Genomic DNA, 20,084 nt, shown 5'->3' with positions numbered 1-20,084 from the left:
TTTAACACCGTTAGTCAATTTGGTATGTGTTTGCTAACGGAATGAAGTACATGGTACCATTTTGCAAACTTTTAAACCACAGGGTGTTGTTCGAAAACAGGTGTAACCACAAGGTTTATTTTTTTACTTTTCCCTTAAAAATACTGAGATTCTATTTTGACATAATTCAAAATAATTACTTGACATAATTGTAGATAGTTTTTTAAAAGTGAATTTAAAGGTAAATTTTCCAAAAATATATGATTATCCAGAATATTAAGGACATTTGACTAATGAGATATTTGGTTTCCAATTTTTTTTTCATTTGCTCATTTAGATATTTTCGTAAGTGACATTTGACTAATGTTTTAACAATCAGACCTAATATTGAATTGACATGATGACTCGGTTAATAGTTCATCCAGATAATGTCATAAATATATTATATATAAATTAATAAATATATATAATAAAATCTCAATTATATATAAAAAAACCAATTTTTATCCGACAAACTGATCTATTTGATAACAACATCCAATCTGAGTGTCTTTGTATACTGGACATGCTTAATTTTTTGCTGTTGAATCATGCAAATCGTTTTATTATCGAGTCTGATTGTCAAACAGTTATAAAGATTATTACATGTCCAGAATATAAAGTAAGTGATGATCAACTAATGATCACACTTTGCATTATACTTTTACTTCACCAAGAACAATGTGAAGTAATTTTTTCTTGGATTTATAGTTCTGGCAATAAACTTGTTGATAAAATATCAAAGTCGGATGTCATGTTTATTTAATTTGTACATACGTCGGATGTCATTCCTTATGAATTGGTCAAGTTCCTCTTGAATTCACTCATCCAGAATTCATCGTTCTCAGCTTCTGAAAAGTTCTTGGGTTCCAGAACTGATACGAACGCAACATTGCTGAGGTACATCCTTAGTTGATTTCTTATCATGAGGTGATTTTCAGCAGCATCGAGAATGTTGCTCTCAAAGTGTCCTCTAGGGATTTCGACTTCTCTCAGTAGTGTAATATCTTCAGTGTTGGGTGTTTTAACAATATCTGCAGTAGTAGATTGGTTTGTTTTTATCTTTGGTGAGTCCGAGTGGAAATGACTCAGGAGTGGTGCTCAACTCAGCAGGTGCTGGGCTAGGATCATCTTCTGAGATCTGATTGACCTTCTCTGCAGGGTTAGTCTCATCAAACTCAATATGGACTGACTCTTCTAAGACTTGAGTTCTTTTGTTGAAAATTCTATATGCTTTGTTGTTAGTTGAGTAGTCCAAAAAGATGGCTTCATCAGCCTTGGAATCAAACTTGGCAAGATTGTCTTTAGTGTTTAAAATAAAACATTTGCAACCAAAGTCTCGAAAATAACTTATGTTAGGTTTTCATCCTTTCCAAAGTTCGTATGAGGTCTTCCTCAGTATAGGTCTGACTAGAGCCCTATTGAGTATATAGCACGCTGTGTTGACAGCTTCTCTCCAGAAGTACTTTGGAAGCCTATTTTCACTAAGCATTGTCCTGGCCATTTCTACCAGAGTTCTGTTCTTCCTTTCAACTACCCCATTTTGTTGAGGAGTTCTAGGAGCAGAAAAATTGTGGTCATCCTTATCTTTTCAATTTTCCTACAAAGGGTTGAAAACATCTCAAATGTTTCATCCTTGCTACTGAGCAAGATGACCCATGTGTAACGAGAGAAATCATCTACAATGATTAAGGAAAATCTTCTACCACCCAAGCTCAGTGGCTGGACTGGCCCGAAGAGATCCAAGTGTAGTAATTCCAAATGACGCTTGGTTGACACAATATTTTTACTTTGAAAAGATTTTCTTGTTTGTTTCCCATACTGACAAGCATTGCACAACTGATCCTTTTCAAACTTGAGTTTTGGCAATCCCTCAACTAGTTGCTTTCTTGCTAATTTGGCCATGAGGTCCATGCTTACATGACCAAGTCTTCTGTGCCATAGCCAGGAATTTTCTTCCTTAGAGACTAAGCATATTTCTTTTGAAAAATTCTTTTATAGGTTCAGCATGAAGACATTATCAATTCGTGAAGCAGTCAAGATTAATTCATTAGTTTTGCTCTCAATAATTTGACATCCAGAGGCATCGAATATGACCTTCCTACCGCTGTCACACAGCTGAGCTACGCCCAGTAGGTTATATTCAAGCCCTCTAACTAGGGAGACATTTTCAGTAGTTGGGTTTCCATGGTTCCTAACCCTACTATTTTACCTTTCTTGTTGTCTCCAAAACTTACACTTCCTCCATGTTTGTGCACAAGTGTGATGAACTGAGTTTCATCACCTGTCATATGCCTTGAGAATGCACTGTCAATGTACCACAGTTTTGACTTCTCAGCACACCTTAGGCCTACCTCAGCAGCTTGCTCATCATTTTCAGAGGCATACGAAGGTTCAGGCTGCTTAGAGGCACATGACTCATCAATCTCATCAGCCATGAAACAAATGTTTGCTGTCTCAGCAGCACCAGCTTCTGAGGAGGATGACTCATCACTATCACTCTATGTTGCCACCATGGCTTTCTTCCTGTTCTTTTTTCTTTCTTCAGAGTGGGCAGCTTGACTTGATGTGGCCAAGTTGATGACATTCAAAGCAAGTAATAGGCTTTAAGTTCTCCTTTCTGACCTTGTTTTCATTGTACTCAGCTTTAGACTTGTCATACTTTCGATAAGGCTTCTTTCCATATTTTTCATTCTTGCGGAACAACCTCTTCATCTTTCGAGTAAACATGGCCATTTCCTCATCATTTGAGGAGCTATTATCAGTGGAGTCTGCCTTCATGACAAATGACTTCTGCTTCTTGTCCTTTGACTTCTCATTGACCTCAAAGCTCTTCATTGAGATCTCATGAGTCAGTAAAGATCTAATCATCTCATCATATTTGTACGTGGTCAGGTTCTGATCTTCCTCAACATCAGTCTTCTTGGCTTGCCAGCTCTTTGGAAGGCTCCTGATTATCTTTATGACTTGCTCCTCCTCTGAGAAGTTCTTCCCCAACCTCTTGAGCTTATTTATGATGTTGGTGAATCTTGCATTCATCTCAAAGATGCCTTCATCGCCATTCATCTCAAACAGCTCATAAAGTCTCATGTGCTGGTTCACCTTGGACTCTTTCACCTTGATGGTTCCTTCATATGTGACCTCGAGCTTCCTCCAGATTTTCTATGCTGACTCGCATCCTGAAATCTTATTGTACTCTGCAACATCTAACGCACAGTGAAGCATATTGATAGCCGAGGCGTTATTTGTAATTTCTTGAGATCATCCTTAGTCCACTTAGCCTCATCTTTGATGACTTTTAAATCATCAACAGTTTCATGGGGAACAAAAGGCCCTTGAACTATTGCTAGCCATACACTCATGTTTGTTGTCTGAATGAAATTTTTCATTCTGTTCTTCCAAAAGGTATAGTTTGACCTGAAGAACAGAGGTGGCCTAGTGATGGACAAGCTCTCAGGTAAGATCTGAGTTGTTTCATTTCCTGGGAGGAGACGAGTGCTATTGACAACCATATTAGAGATCAACTCAAGATAGTGTTATCTTGTGAGTTGAGCTATTAAGCTCTGATACCACTTGTTGGTCCCTTGTGTTCAAAGAATAAGTTCCTGGGGGGGGTGTTAAAGGAACTATTTAAAATTTTGCTTTAATAGGCTGGCTTGTTTTATTTTTTACTTAAGATTTTTCACTTAATTCTTAGCACAGTGATATTCAGTGAGGTCAGAGGTAGCTTTAGTTGATCAATGACTAAGGCCGCTTCTAACGTTGAGTCAGGAGATAGCACTTGAGAGTCTATTCCTGAGCTCAGCACCAATTTCACACAACTCAGTACAAGTTCAGTTAAGTGTTTACTAGACAAAATAAAAAGCAAGTAGATAAAGGAGTTAAGGGTTAGAAAAGGTTACTCAGCAGTTTTATCCTGGTTCGGCCTCCTACCTACATCCAGTGTTTGAAATCCTTTCGAGCTTTAATCCACTACTGAGCTCTTTTGGGTAGAGCACAAACCCCTTACAATAGTCAACGAGTATATAGAGTACCTTCCTATATATCCTATACTCAACACTACATACCTCTGAGTGCTAAATACCGAGCAACTTAGAGTCTCCTAACAATTTTAGAATAGATAAGGTTTTGTTCTAATAACGAAGAACACTTTGAATGATCTAAAAACTAATCTTTTACACAAGAATAAGAATTGGTGTAAGATTGCTTTGCTTTGATTTTGCATAGAACTTCAAGGAAGAATTTGGTCAGCATTTTGACTTGTTGAAGAACTGCATCGATTGAAGAAAATGAGAGGCCTATTTATAGTGACACTTGAGCCATCGGTCATTTCAAATTTCAAAATAACTGTTGGAGGGAAACGACTCTACTGTCCCTTTCGTTCCTCAGCGCTCAGTGTCGCAGCCAATGAGAACGTAGTCTTTTCTGTCTTGATCAGTGCTTTAGTTGCTTTTGGTCAGTAAGCGCTAGGTTGTCTCTGTTGAAACATCTTTCCACATGATTTTGATTTGACAAAATTATTTAAGTTAATCCCATGATTAAGACAATTAAATTTAAGTGCTTTGGTTTAATTGTACTAATATGTTTGTTCAATGTTGAGTAAGTAAACTGACTAGAACAGAAACTAAGTGTTCATAAAAAGAAAGACAGAACGAAGTCAGCATAAGCAGATCATATAGTAGAAGCTAAGTGTAATACAACTCAGCCTTACAAAAGAAATGTCTTCTTCTGAAAAGCTTGAAGGCGAAGCTGCGGAGTCAAGCTGAGCAACTTTCAAAATCGCCGCTGTGTCAAGCTGAGTAAAGATGAAGTCAGCGCCAATGATCCGTTTACTAGAAGACAAGGTCCGACAAATCTCTGCAACAAATCAGAAGCCTCGGAAATATGATCAAGGATCTTTTCGAGACGCATGGACCATCTGGATTGTGGCTAGAAGACAAACCTGGCGCTAGAAGACGAACCTGGCGCAAGAAGACGAAACTGGCAAGCTTGCCTCCTGCGCAAATAAGAAGACATGATTGGCCTACGATTCTGAAAGCTGACCACATGATGACGAAGAAGACCGTTCTTCTCAATGGCTATGTCGTATTTTCAAATCATTGAAGCTTCAGAATTCAGTATAAATGGACAAGTTCATCACTTGGATCATCGCCGAACATATACAAGAAAAACAGACAAGCAAAATCTTCACGAAGTCAAAAGATCCAAAAGAGAAGCTGTCTGAATAGAAAAAGCAAGTTCTTACACCAAATTCCAATCATTGTGTAAAAGTCTAGAGTGAATTATATTCATCTAAAGTGTTCTTCGTTTTGTGAGAACAATCTTGTATCAATTGTAAAGGTTAGAAGAGTGAAGCTGAGTACTCGGTTATAGTACTCAGTTGTAGAGAAATTCTGGATACTCGATTATAGTATTCAGTGTCAGATAGGATTGAGTAGATGAATAGAGGACGGTACTCTTGCATACTCAGTTGCTATTGTAAACGGTTTGTGCTCTACCTTTAAAGAGCTCAGTAGTGGATTGAAAAAGCCCGGAGGGATTCTGGGGACTGGACGTAGGCGGTGAGGCCGAACCAGGATAAGTCTGCTGAGTAATCTCTAACTCTTTCTCTTGATATATATATATATATATATATATATATATATATATGTGTGTTGCTTGCTTAAATTGCTCAGGAAACAAAATTGTATAAGCTGACACTGAGCAATCAAAGTGCTGAGTTGGAAGCTGACCTAAAGTGTTATTTCCCAACTCACAATCGAAACAGCTCTAGTCAGTATCTGATTAAAGCTGACTCATATCTCACTCAACCTTGCTAACCTAAAACTGAGTTAAATTATCAAACATTTAATTAAGTCAGCATTATTAAGCGAAAAAGTTATATTAGTTCCTAACCCCCCCCCCCTTGGAACTAATCCTATTACGTTACACGGGACCAACTGTCTCTCCATTTTCGGCAAAGATTCCTCGACATCTTTCCTGTTGTGTCTGATCCTTTCCTCATTTGGATTGGCTTTGTCTCCAAGTTTATTGAGTCAACTCTTACTTTGTTTGCTTTGTCCGTTGAACTCAGTGGCTTCGTTGTGAAGGAGATAACCAGTCTTCTGGATCCTTCTTCTTGATGGGCTGAGTTCAATCACGAGCCTTTGATCCGTTTTGACTTAGCTTGGGCGTTGACCTTGCTTATTGGGCTTTGGGCTTTATCTTAATGTCTTTCATACTTGTACATTTAAATACTCAAAACAATACTTGAACAAACACATTAGTAACAAATAAATCAAAACAATTAAATTTAATGTGTTGGAATTTTTATCTTAGGGATTTAATTCTAATTTAAATAATTTTATCAAATCAAAATCATTGTGGAAATGTGTTTCAACAGTGGCCATTGTTCTTCTTCTGAATTTCTCATTCTACCTTACATGGTAGAAGAGTTCTATGAGTAATCTCAAGCCAGGAGTGGAATTTGTGAGTGCCCATCATCTGATGCGAAAAGCTGGGCAAGGCTTAGCTAGTGCTTTTGTGGAGCTTCATTTTGATAATCAGAGATTCCGTACAACTACAAAAGAGAAAGATATGAACCCTGTTTGGAATGGGAGTCTATACTTCAATATTTCTGATCCAAACAACCTACCAAACCTCAATCTTGAAGCCTATGTATACTACCATGGGAAAGAAAACAACTCCAAATCAATTCTTGTAGGTTCATCTCACCGAAAAACAAGGAATACTTTCTTATCTCAGTGAAGTGTTTGCCTTGCAAGGGAATGGATGCAGTCGTCGGTGCTAGAAGTTGTGGTCAATGATAAGGATCTCGTGAAGGACACTAGCATTGTAAGATTTGACATGAATGAGATTCCATCAAGGGTTCCGCCTGATAGTCCGTTGCCTCTAGAATGGTATGGACTCGAAGATAAGAAAGGAGAGAAAGGTAAAGGAGAACTGATGCTTGCTGTCTGATATGAGAGAGATGAGTTAGAGGGAGGGAGGATTTAGAGAGAGAAAGGAAAAGAGTGAGAGAGAAGAGTTCTAAGGAAGAGGATGAGAATATTTTAGTAATTTCATAATAAAGTCTCAATTTTTTACTTTTTAAAATGGTCAACGTACTTACATGGCAAGATTGACTTGCGTTGACCGATCACAAAAACTGCATGTACACTTTAGTGTGAAAATAGGTAAAGATTATACACCACATATGTAATTTACCCGTCAATTAAAACTCGAATAATTTGATTAGCTCTTTGGGATGAGAGGTAAACTTAATTGCTTATGTTTATATACATATGTATATATATATATATATATATATATATATATATGTGTGTGTGTGTGTGTGTGTGTTGATATGTTATCATAGAATAATAAAATGTATGTTGAATGAATGTTGAGTATTTGGTTGTCATTTGATTTGTACTTGATTTATATATATGGGAATTTGAGATATGGAGTTTCAAATGTTCTCTGTATTTTTTAATTTATAGATATAAGGTTTTGTTTCTTTTGGAATCGTGTTGCTCATGTATTTACCTATTGAGGCAATTAGCTATGAAATTATACAATGGTAGAATGAGAATGCATATGAGTTCGGAAGTTTATGAATTATGAAGTTGTGTTGGATTATGTTTGATTTAGAACAAAACATAAATAACTAGCTTGGGTGAGTATATTCAATGGTATGGATGTTTGTTAAATGTGATCACAGACACGTGTTGTCACGTCCGTGTCTAAAATTATTCGATATAGATTTTGGAGTATTAATTAATTATGATTTTAAATATACTATTGGTTTTAATTTAATATTTTTAGGTGTAAATTAAAAGTTTTGGTTAATTTTAAAAGAAGTTGTAAATTCGGAGGACCAAAATTAATAGGGTAAATTCCAAAAAAAACCCATGTGGTTTCATGTTATTCCAAAAAAAACCCTTGTGGTTTGTTAATACAAAAAAAGGACCGTGGTTTGCGCCGTTACCCGAAAAACGGAAAATGGGTTAACACCGTTAATTTGATGACGTGGCAGAGGGGTAAAATTGGAAAAATCAAATTTTTTTATTTTTTTTATTTTTTTATTTTTCTTTCTTTCTCTCTCTCCCTCCATTCTTCTTCTTCTTCTCATCAAAAGCAAATCCTCCTATCAGAGCCAAACAACTCTATCACGCCAAGAAAAGAAAAATCTCAGATCTCCGAACAAATGAAGTCTTACAGTTTAAAATCAGACGAAAATAGGAGGCAGAGGAGTTCAGAAGAAGAACGAATTTATACCTCTGTATCCCCTAGGAGAGCAAAAGCACGAACAAAGAATTCCAAAATTACAAGCTTCTGCTCATCAATTTTTCCAGTTATTTCACGCATAACAGATACTAATTCAGATCTGGTGAACTCTATCAGGCTCGATTACACTTCCATCAATGACTCCACATCTTTGCATACCAAAATCGATTCAAGAAGTCGCAGAGTTTCATTGCCGAATCTGTAAGAAATTACTAATTGTAATGATTTTGATGATCAGATCGACAGATTTTGAGCGACAAATTGAAGTGAATAAACATAAATTGAAGAATAAGAGAATGAACCTTCGGTTTCTGATTTGAGAGCAAAAGAGGGAAATTGGTTGAGCAACTTTTGAAATTGACATCTTTAGAAATAATTGGCGGGTAAGCATTTGGGCTGGATCTTCGGAAATCTGGAAATTTCCAGAATCTGAAAATTTCCAGTTTTCTGAAGTATTCATTTGGGCTGGTTCTTCGGAAATCTGGAAATTTCCAGATTTCTGAGAATTTCCAGAATCTGGAAATTTCCAGTTTTCTGAAGTATCTGAATTTTAAGAAGAAGAAGAAGAGGAGGAGGAGGAGGAGGAGGAGGAGAAGAAGAAGAAGAAGAAGAAGAAGAAGAAGAAGAAGAGAGGGAAAAAAATAAAAAAATAAAAAAAATTCGAATTTCCAACCTTACCCCTGTGCCACGTCAGCACTTTAACGGTGTTAACCCATTTTTCGTTTTTCGGGTAACGGCGCAAACCACAGTCCTTTTTTTTGTATTAACAAACCACAAGGGTTTTTTTGGAATAACATGAAACCAAAGGGGTTTTTTTTTGGAATTTACCCAAATTAATATTTCTATTCCAAATACAAAATCATGTACGTTGAAGTATAATTTACCATTATATTTTATATTATTTGAATTATTATTATAAAAATAAAATAAGAAAGAGTGCATACTTAAAATAAAAAGTGTGGTATGCCATATTGATATATTATTATTATTATTATAAAAGAAAATTAAAATAAAAAGAAATCTAAATTACATGTAATGGACATATGTCTCTTACATGTCAACTTGTGAATAAAATTAAAGCCCACATGTCAATAGTTAACTTATTAAAGAACATGTATCACTTAGTATAAACCTCATATATATAGATAGGAGTCATTTTGAATGGAATAGGGGAATACATAAAAAAGAACAAATGGTTAACTATTTTTACGTAGAAAACGTTTTTGTTAGTGTTAGCGATATTTTTGAAATATGCTAATTTCAATCTTGTCACGTGTGGTTAGGGTGCGGGTGTGCCAGAGAAGATTACTTCTCAATTAAAATGGTTAAGTTTATGGAAATGCGCGCCAAAACTTGAAATCTAATCGAAGCGATTGGCGAGGGACGCAAGGATTGAAAAAGTCCCTCTTGGGTCTCTAGCGCCGTTATGAAAACTTTGCTAGATAAATTGTTTTATTTAAGCTAATGCGGGTAAATTGAAGACGAGAAAATAAAAGAATTTAAAGTGCGAAATTGACACAAGATTTGGTGAAAATTGGTATTTTATTGATGAATAAAGGTTCGAATACATAAAATTGGAAATGAATTACAATTGAGAAGTCTCTATATTAAACATATAGGCAATCAATTGAATTAGAACGAACAAATCAATATGAAGAATTGAAATGCAATAAAACAAATTGGAATTCAACAACAAACTCGGAGCCACAATAGCTATCTCGGATTGATGTTGAATTTTGGTGTCGGTGTGAGGTCCTTTGAGAACTGCAACCGGTCGGGCCCGTACGGTATGTGCCTTGTGCAATGACTAAACGTTGGTAGGCAAATGGGGTAGATTTAATCTTGACTTTGGGGAGCTTGGTTGGAGTGCTTAAGAACACGGAATTGGGCAAATAAATAGTGTAAATTGAACTTCGGGATGTCAGGAATAACTTTGTATAAGGGATCGAAGGCCAACACGAATGGTAAACAGACGAAATTGAAGATTGAAAATGACTAGTTGAATCTGGAAAAATCTGGGCAGAATAGCTAAAAGAATTTGGGGTATAAAGATCAGCTTGTAAACGGAGTTTCTGGACACGGAATTGAATGAATCAAAAGGGTAAATCGAAATTCAGGCCGTTAGGAACAACTTTGTCGAAGGGATCGAAGGCAAAAAATAACTTTAAATGGACAGAATTGAGCTTTGAAAAAGGATGGACGAATCTGGAAAATTACTTTAGAAAGGAAACTCTAATTGAAAACTTGAGCAGAGTAACGACTTAAAAACACTAATTTGATTTGAGAAACTCGAAAAAAGGCTTTAGAACTTGAATTGAAGCTAAAGGAAGCTAAATGAGGGATTAAAACCAAGAAAAACGAAGCACGAAAGAAAGAACTTTGAAGAACTTTAAGAACTAGGAACTTAAAACTAAGAACTAGAACATTGAAAGGGACCTTTAGAGAGGGTTTTGTGTTGTGATTGAGTGTGTTTTTTAATGAAGGGGAGGGAGTCTATTTATAGTATTTTGGAGTGGCATTTTGGTAATTATTCAGTGGCATTTTGGTAATTATTCACCAACTAACTCAACTAACTCCAACTAACTCTAACCAACTAACTTAACTTCCTCAACTGCCGTTGACTGCTTCCGGAAGAGACGATACGCCTCGCGTATGTCCTACTATGCCCTGCGTGTTGTGGCTCCTGGGCCTTGTGCGTTTCATTGATGATGTTTACGCGTGGCGTCTCTGGTGTCACGTCCCGCGTAAAGGAGTACGCCCTGCGTGTTGTCGGATACGCCCTGCGTATCCGTGCTTCTGATCTTGAAATACTCTGCAGATGCATCTTATGCATGACGTATTGGCAAGTACGTCCCGCGTAAGAAAGTACGTCCCACGTAAAGTGAAGGACACGCTGCGTATTTGTGTCTCTGACGTTTGATTTCTCCGGACGCCTTGTTTACGCGCTGCGTATGGAGGACACGCCCCGCGTGGTGCTGGACTCTCTCATGGGTTGGAGGTTAGTTTACACGTGTATTATTTTCTAGAAAATATAAACTATATCCTAAAAACATAACCCAAGCATTTTATATACATAAAAATAATTATTTTATTTTTTGGGCCAACAATTGCCCCCCTCTTTTGTGTATAAATTGACTAGAATTGAAAATTTGTACACAAAAGAATGTATTTAGGATTTTTTCTTTCTTTTCTTTTCTCTTTTTTTTTTATAAGAACCTCGTTTGCTCATTGATTTTTTTTGTGAAAATGTGAGAAATAAAGCAGGAAAATTACAAAGCAATATGCACGTCGAAATTATTGGAGATAATTGTACAAAAATAAATAATAACAAACTTGACCTCGTGACCGATGATGGTTTGAGATCAAAACAGTTGTTCAGAACAGTTGTTTGATGGGATTAAATTTGATTCAGATCAAATAAATACCAAAAGCTTGGTTCTGAGATAATTGGTACTTTAGAATCACGGATTGCTTTTGAAAAAGGTATGGAAATGGTTTGCAACAAGAGAATGGCTCGTGATAATGAAAAATAACTTGAAGCTATAATAATGATTAATTTGGACACAACTGGCTCGAATTGAGGAGTGGATAATGTTTATCTAAGCTAAATGGACTTCTAGAATAATCAGATTGGAATTTGTCGAATTGGAGAAATTGGACGTGTCGGAATCATTTTAAAATTTGAATACACGAGTTATCCGATGTAAGAAAAATCAAATGGCAATGGGGTGATTTCGAGTGAGAAAATTGAGGTTATAGGAAATCGTTTTGAACAAAACGAAAGTTGAGAGTTATGATTTGGATATCAACGAAGAAATTGAGATTGGTTTTGAAGGAAAAGGTGGTTTATGGCGGATGAAATCAATTTTGGGGAAAAAAGGCTAACCAGAACAGTTGTTTGATGGAAATTATGATTTTGAGATCAATAATTACAAAAACTTGGTTCTGGGTATTTTAATTAACCGGAATCAACTAATAGATAACAAGTACGATTTAGAAATGGTAATGATTGAGTGTTCTGGTTTGTGAGTTAGAGTTTGAAGCAAATGAAGAAGAAGGTGTGAAAACAAAAGTAGAAAATATGAACCAAATGGAAGCATGAACATAAATAATTCATCTTGAAAACTGAAATTTTTTCATTTTCTTTTTTTTTTTTGTGCTGGCAAAAACGCCAACTTATTTTGACCATGAATGGTCTTATGGGCTATGTTGTAAGTACAACATTATGTTATCGCCTCATACAATAAAATGCTCAGTAACATCTCTACCAGAGGGGTATGAGTTTCCATGTCTAGACTCTTATTTTCATGACTCTCTTTCCGCATAATAAAAAGTATTTGTAAACTAGAGTCTAAATGAATAAACACGGTTAAGAAGTAAAAACCTTGTGACTTGTTTGTATGGTAGGACAACTGGAGTAGACTGATGACAAGTAGAATCATGGATTGCAAACTTGATCTTCTACTCGAGTTAACCAACTTCATAGTGATCATAGGCTTTGGAAAAACATGAGTTGCTGGAAGAATCATTAGAGGTATTTCTGGGGTGGATTCTCGATTAATCTCTTGATCTTGACTGCCCCCCAAACCATGATCATAGAAGTTTTCTTCATCGTGACTGAGTTGCGCATTACAATCATAGAAAACTTCTTCATGTGTTTCTGAAGCCGCTTCTTCTTCGATATCACAACTTTTCATAAAATCTTCTGATTTTGAAGACTTCACAAAAATGAGAGATTCTTTCAGAATAAATTCTTGTTGAACCTCTTCCAAATTGGATGTCCCTCGGGTTGGATACCTCATCGTCTTGACTGGATTTTGAATCATAGCTCCAAGAAACATCTTCATCATCTTCTTGAATTTCTACAGGTGCTTCGTGGATACCTCCCGAGTTAGAAGTGTTTGATGGGTCATCACCCTCCCGACTGAAATCCGAATTGAGATCATGAGATATATCTTCATCCTCTTCCTGGGCTAGTATAACTGCCTTCTTGTTCATGTCAGGACTCCATAGAACTTCCATTGTCTTTGGGGTATTTGCATCTCTGGGCAACACTTCTAGAGTGGGTTCTTGTTGAGTTGCTTCCTCTATGCTGCCCCCCGCATCAAGATCACTAGACGCTACATCATCCACTTTGTTGGATTCTGAGTCATAGCTCCTAAGAACATCTCCTTCTTCTTCTTGAATTTCTATAGGAGTTTCGTGGATGACCCCCCGAATCAAGATCATTGGAAGCGGCGTCATCCTCTTGCATGGACCTAGAATCATAGTCATAGAAGTCATCTCCATGCTCTTGACTTTCCATTATCGTTTCATCATTAGGCATCTTTGTTTTTGGAGGAGTTGGGAGTGTGGGAGATGCTTCTAACTTCGTATTATGATGAAATTCTTGGATTGCCCCCCAATAGCTTTCAATGCAGGCTCTTAAAGAAGCCACTATGTTAGCCGCTGTAATGTCTGCCTATTTCTCGAGTTGGTCCATTCTTTGTTGATATTCATCGTCCTTTGGTTGGTTCTCCTCCATAAGTAATGATTCGATTTCTCCATCATCCTCAACCACTTGGACTGCTTCCATCTCTACCACACGACTAGAATCCTCGAAAGAATTTTGGTCGTAGCTCATATCGGAGCACTCAAACTTTTCATAGGTTTTATGCTCGACTGGTGCCATGATCGTACTTCTTTCGAAGCAAGATTGCCGATAAGGACGATGGAAATGGAGGTTTTCATCCCTATAATTGCAAATATAACTACCTTGGCAATGAGGATTACTCATTCGAAGGTGCTCCCATACCTCAATATAATCAGGACCATGTGGATTTTTATGGGATTCCTGGACTTGCTCCACGTAGCAACCATATTGATCATCATAGAATGACGCGGTTTGAACGTAAGCACAACATTTGCAGTCGATATTATGTTCGTCGCTATGAATAAACTGAACATAGCCATCGTCGTAGCATCTAAAGATGGTGTACCAATGGACCCACAATCCGGTTGTACTTATTGTAAAATGTCGATCTCGATTGAAACCACCAAAATACACCGGTATTGTAGCATCCCTTGCATCTTCTTATGTTGTCCTCGTCATGGTTTGATTGCTTTACACCTATTGATGTTCAGAGGCATTCTCCGTGGATAATAGAAAAAATGATTAAATCAAATTTATTATGAAAATAAAGCGAATAAAATTGCATAAAGTAAGAGCATGGAATAATAATAAACTAAATTGAAAAGCTGAGTGTGAGAAAAAAAAACGTGTGTGATGGGTTTTGCAATTTTTGGCTAAGCTGAAAACAAAAAGGTCCCACTGGGCGTGCCAAAAATTGTTAGCTTTAGCTAATAAATTTTGGTAAAGTGGAAGTGGGATAATGAAAAATAAATGTGATATGAAAAAAAAAGTTACGGAAGAAAATAGGCACAAAAACGGGTTCTAAATTTTTGGCAAAGCTTAAAAACAGGTCCCACTGGGCGTGCCAAAAATTGTTAGCGTTAGCTAATAAATTTTGGTAAGTGAAGTGGGGCGAAAAATAACAAGTGAAAAACAGAGTGTTGTGAAAAATTTGGACGTGTTAGAAAAAAACAAAGGGCAAAAAAAATGTATTGGAATTTTTGGCAAAAGCCTAAAACAAAGGTCCCACTGGGCGTGCCAAAAATTATTAGCGTTAGGTAATAAATTTTGGTAAGGTAAAGTGGGGCGAGAAAAAAAATGAGTCGTGTTTATATGAAAAGGGTATTGAAATTTTTGGCAAAGCTTAAATAAAGGTCCCACTAGGCGTGCCAAAAATTGTTAGCGATATTTTCGAAATATGCTAATTTCAACCTTGTCACGTGTGGTTAGGGTGCGGGCGTGCCAGAGAAGATTACTTCTCAATTAAAATGGTTAAGTTTATGGAAATGCGCGCCAAAACTTGAAATCTAATCGAAGCGATTGGCGAGGGACGCAAGGATTGAAAAAGTCCCTCTTGGGTCTCTAGCGCCATTATGAAAACTTTGCTAGATAAATTGTTTTATTTAAGCTAATGCGGGTAAATTGAAGACGAGAAAATAAAGGAATTTAAAGTGCGAAATTGACACAAGATTTGGTGAAAATTGGTATTTTATTGATGAATAAAGGTTCGAATACATAAAATTGGAAATGAATTACAATTGAGAAGTCTCTATATTAAACATATAGGCAATCAATTGAATTAGAACGAACAAATCAATACGAAGAATTGAAATGCAATAAAACAAATTGGAATTCAACAACAAACTCGGAGCCACAATAGCTATCTCGGATTGATGTTGAATTTTGGTGTCGGCGTGAGGTCCTTGGAGAACTGCAACCGGTCGGGCCCGTACGGTATGTGCCTTGTGCAATGACTAAACGTTGGTAGGCAAATGGGGTAGATTTAATCTTGACTTTGGGGAGCTTGGTTGGAGTGCTTAAGAACACGGAATTGGGAAAATAAATAGTGTAAATTGAACTTCGGGATGTCAGGAATAACTTTTTATAAGGGATCGAAGGCCAACACGAATGGTAAACGGACGAAATTGAAGATTGAAAATGACTAGTTGAATCTGGAAAAATCTGGGCAGAATAGTTAAAAGAATTTGGGGTATAAAGATCAGCTTGTAAACGGAGTTTCTGGACACGGAATTGAATGAATCAAAAGGGTAAATCTAAATTCAGGACGTTAGGAACAACTTTGTCGAAGGGATCGAAGGCAAAAAATAACTTTAAATGGACAGAATTGAGCTTTGAAAAAGGATGGACGAATCTGGAAAATTACTTTAGAAAGGAAACTCTAATTGAAAACTTGAGCAGAGTAACGACTTAAAAACACTAATTTGATTTGAGAAACTCGAAAAAAGGCTTTAGAACTTGAATTGAAGCTAAAGGAAGCTAAATGAGGGATTAAAACTAAGAAAACGAAGAACGAAAGAAAGAACTTTGAAGAACTTTAAGAACTAGGAACTTAAAACTAAGAACTAGAACATTGAAAGGGACCTTTAGAGAGGGTTTTGTGTTGTGATTGAGTGTGTTTTTTAATGAAGGGGAGGGGGTCTATTTATAGTATTTTGGAGTGGCATTTTGGTAATTATTCAGTGGCATTTTGGTAATTATTCACCAACTAACTCAACTAACTCCAACTAACTCTAACCAACTAACTTAACTTCCTCAACTGCCGTTGACTGCTTCCAGAAGAGACGATACGCCCCGCGTATGTCCTACTACGCCCTGCGTGTTGTGGCTCCTGGGCCTTGTGCGTTTCATTGATGATGTTTACGCGTGGCGTCTCTGGTGTCACGTCCCGCGTAAAGGAGTACGCCCTGCGTGTTGTCGGATACGCCCTGCGTATCCGTGCTTCTGATCTTGGAATACTCTGCGGATGCGTCTTACGCATGACGTATTGGCAAGTACGTCCCGCGTAAGAAAGTACGCCCCGCGTAAAGTGAAGGACGCGCTGCGTATTTGCGTCTCTGACGTTTGATTTCTCCGGACGCCTTGTTTACGCGCTGCGTATGGAGGACACGCCCCGCGTGGTGCCGGATTCTCTCATGGGTTGGAGGTTAGTTTACACGTGTATTATTTTCTAGAAAATATAAACTATATCCTAAAAACATAACCCAAACATTTTATATATATAAAAATAATTATTTTATTTTTTGGGCCAACACTTTTATATATATATATATATATATATATATAAAAAAGAGGTTTTTTGGTGTTGCCAAAGGAGATATATAGTTTTTTTTTTTTTGAGATTTTACTCTACTAGTGGATATAAAAGGATTTTCATTGGAAAAAACTTATCAATTTTATGACGGCGTAAATCGGTAGATGTCAACGGATTACAACGATGAACTTTCGGTGAACGGCGATGACATTTCGGTAATAATATTTTAAACCCAAATTATTTTAAAAATATTATCGGTATGATTTTGAGTAAAGTTTGGTTCTAGTAGTTTCATTAAACTTTAACAGATTTATGATTATTAAATTATCGCATATGGATTACTTCTAAGAATATAAATTTTAAATTGGTTCTCTTTTAGATTGAGTGAAGTGAAATTCGGTATTAATAGGCTTTTAGCAGCGTCACGAATTTAAAAGTATAATCGGCCCAAATTAACTACGTCAATTAATATCTTAGTGACCGAAAATAATCCAATAAGAATATTTTGATTATTTTAAATTTTGTCAATAAAATAGTTTAAACAACTTTAATTGTTAGATTTAAAATAAGTTATAAATTAGAAAGGCTAATAATGATATTTGCCAATTAGAGTCGGTATAAAATATAATATAAAATCGGTACAAGAATTTGAATATAAAATTAGTATGAATAATTTAACGAGTCTAACCGTATCAACCGTTCCAATTAATTATACCGGTTTAATATTATCCGTAATATTTGGTTTAAAATTAGATTTAAAGTATTTCAGTGATATTTTTGGTTTTAATTGTTATTTAAACTATTTGAATACTCTCGATTTTGATTGGAGAATAATTATTTGAAGAATGATTCTTTATGATTGTGATACTTTAAAAATTAGATCGAGCAAATGATTTTGATGATTTTATGCGATTTTTTTTTTATTGAGAAAGCTGATTCAGTTGTTGTTAATATTTATGTGATTTGGAACGAAATCCAAATATGATTTTTATGTTGTCATATTTTGAAAGATAGATAAAATGGTTTTGTCCATTTAGGGTTACCCGAAGTAGGAGTTGTAATTTGTAAGACCATACCTAAGGGCGGTATGGCCAGAGTGTACGGCTGGTAGTCCTAACGTTAGGCAAGGAACGAGATATGAATGAGATATCTCGATTATTGATATTGTTGATGTTATGAGAAACTACACGGGTGGAATTCGAGGATGGATACACACAAATTTTGTATTACGTTTTGACAATGCTTGATGATTTGAAATATAATGTTTTACGTTTGCTTGATTACGAGTTGGTTTACAAATTAGTTTGTTAAAGTAATTTATTTGATTACGAATTGGTTTGGTAAAACATTTATTCGTTCATGGGTTAGTTTGATAAAACAATTATTTAATTTGATTCGTTTTGATAAAATGATATATATATATATATATATATATATATATATATATATATATATATATATATATATATATATATATATATATATATATATATATATATATTATAGTAACAAAGTGAAATATACAATTAAGTTATTAGTGTGTCAATCAACGTGACAATAAGTTAAAACGAGTTAATAACTTAAAAGAACTACCTAAGTTAAGAGAACTACCTAAAATTGGTAGAACTATGTGACTTTGATTCCCGATTTAAAGATTAAAAGACATTCGGGATATGTAGGAAGCTTGATAGAATTATCAAGTTGAAGCCAAATAATTAATAAAACTTTAGGTAGTCCAAATTACATTTTATCTATTAGAAAATAGGTTCATCTTTTTGACTGATAGGCGCTGGTTATCTTGACTTTCGTTCATATCCGATGCCATTTTAGGTAGGGTGTGACACGTGTCTCATTAGGGAGGCGATAGAGTGTTATTTTGCTCTGATTGAGCTTGTATTGTGTCCTGAAACTGAGGGCGATAGCAACACCGTATTATTGAGATAATCATTATGAGGTTAAAAGGGTATGTGTCCTAAAACTGGGGGCAATAACATACACGTATATTGGAATATTGTTAACCATGAGATCATTGGGAATATTTCACTTAGGTCTAGCTGGGCCCTTAAAAATGAAGATAATAAAATATAATTTTGTTGTTTGAAGTAAATCGAGCCATGTACGAAATGTTATATTTTATATTTTTTCCATTCTCTGCCTGTGAAAAATGGGATGAACATCGTTCCATATCTAGACAACTGGAAGAAGCTTGTGCACAGAAAAATAACTACCTCATTAGTCAAAATTGGAAAGATGGTCCTTGGCGAAATCTTCCAAACGACTATTCAGAAACAATGGAGGAATATAAAGAGATATATTTTGTAGAGGAGTCTGCGGGGTTTTATTCTAATTTAAAAAATATGGAATAATATGAAGATGATGATGACGATGTCGATTATGAATATATGAATTTGTCGCCAAGCCATGAGCCCATCAATACGAGGAATTGGTAGTGATTTGCTAGTACTTTCAATATTACTAGTATGAACACCCGTGCAATGCACGGGATTGGGATGCATTATAATGTTATACTGAAATATAAAGTGGCAGTTAACATTTTTAAATAAGTAAAGGGATTAAAAATGTATTAGGCGAGATTCTCATAAGAATTATAAAATTCTTTAAAAAATTAAATAAGTAATAAAATTATATATTAATAAAATTTAACATGTGAAATTAAAACTAATATATTAAGCATTTTAAATTTTGAAATTATTTTTTATAAGATTATAAATATGGAAGCTATCTTCTATTAGCCTTAATGCTTCAACAATTTAAAGTAACTTGTATAGATTTAGCTGCAAATTTAGCCCTAAAGCAAGATCAATTTTAGTACTATGTTATAAAAAATTGATAATTAAATAACAGTTAAACCAAAATTTTCAAATTTTCTATAACTAAAATTGATCTTGCTTTACAACATTAAAGTTAAATTTGAACAATTTCATATATTATACCAAATCTGCACTTCACAAAAAACAATAAGGTCAAATTTGACCTTTATCCCCCGTAAATTAAATTTAGGACTATACTTCACAAATATAATGTTCTTTTCAAATCAATTCGAAGAAATTTATAGAACATAAGTAGAACAAAAATAAAACTCAAATTCTTTGCAAAAGCCCAAGCCGGAACAAA

Source organism: Euphorbia lathyris, chromosome 10 (assembly GCF_963576675.1).
Source record: "Euphorbia lathyris chromosome 10, ddEupLath1.1, whole genome shotgun sequence".
Taxonomy (NCBI): domain Eukaryota; kingdom Viridiplantae; phylum Streptophyta; class Magnoliopsida; order Malpighiales; family Euphorbiaceae; genus Euphorbia; species Euphorbia lathyris.
The sequence above is the reverse complement of the archived record's forward strand: the minus strand, read 5'-3'. Positions refer to the sequence as shown.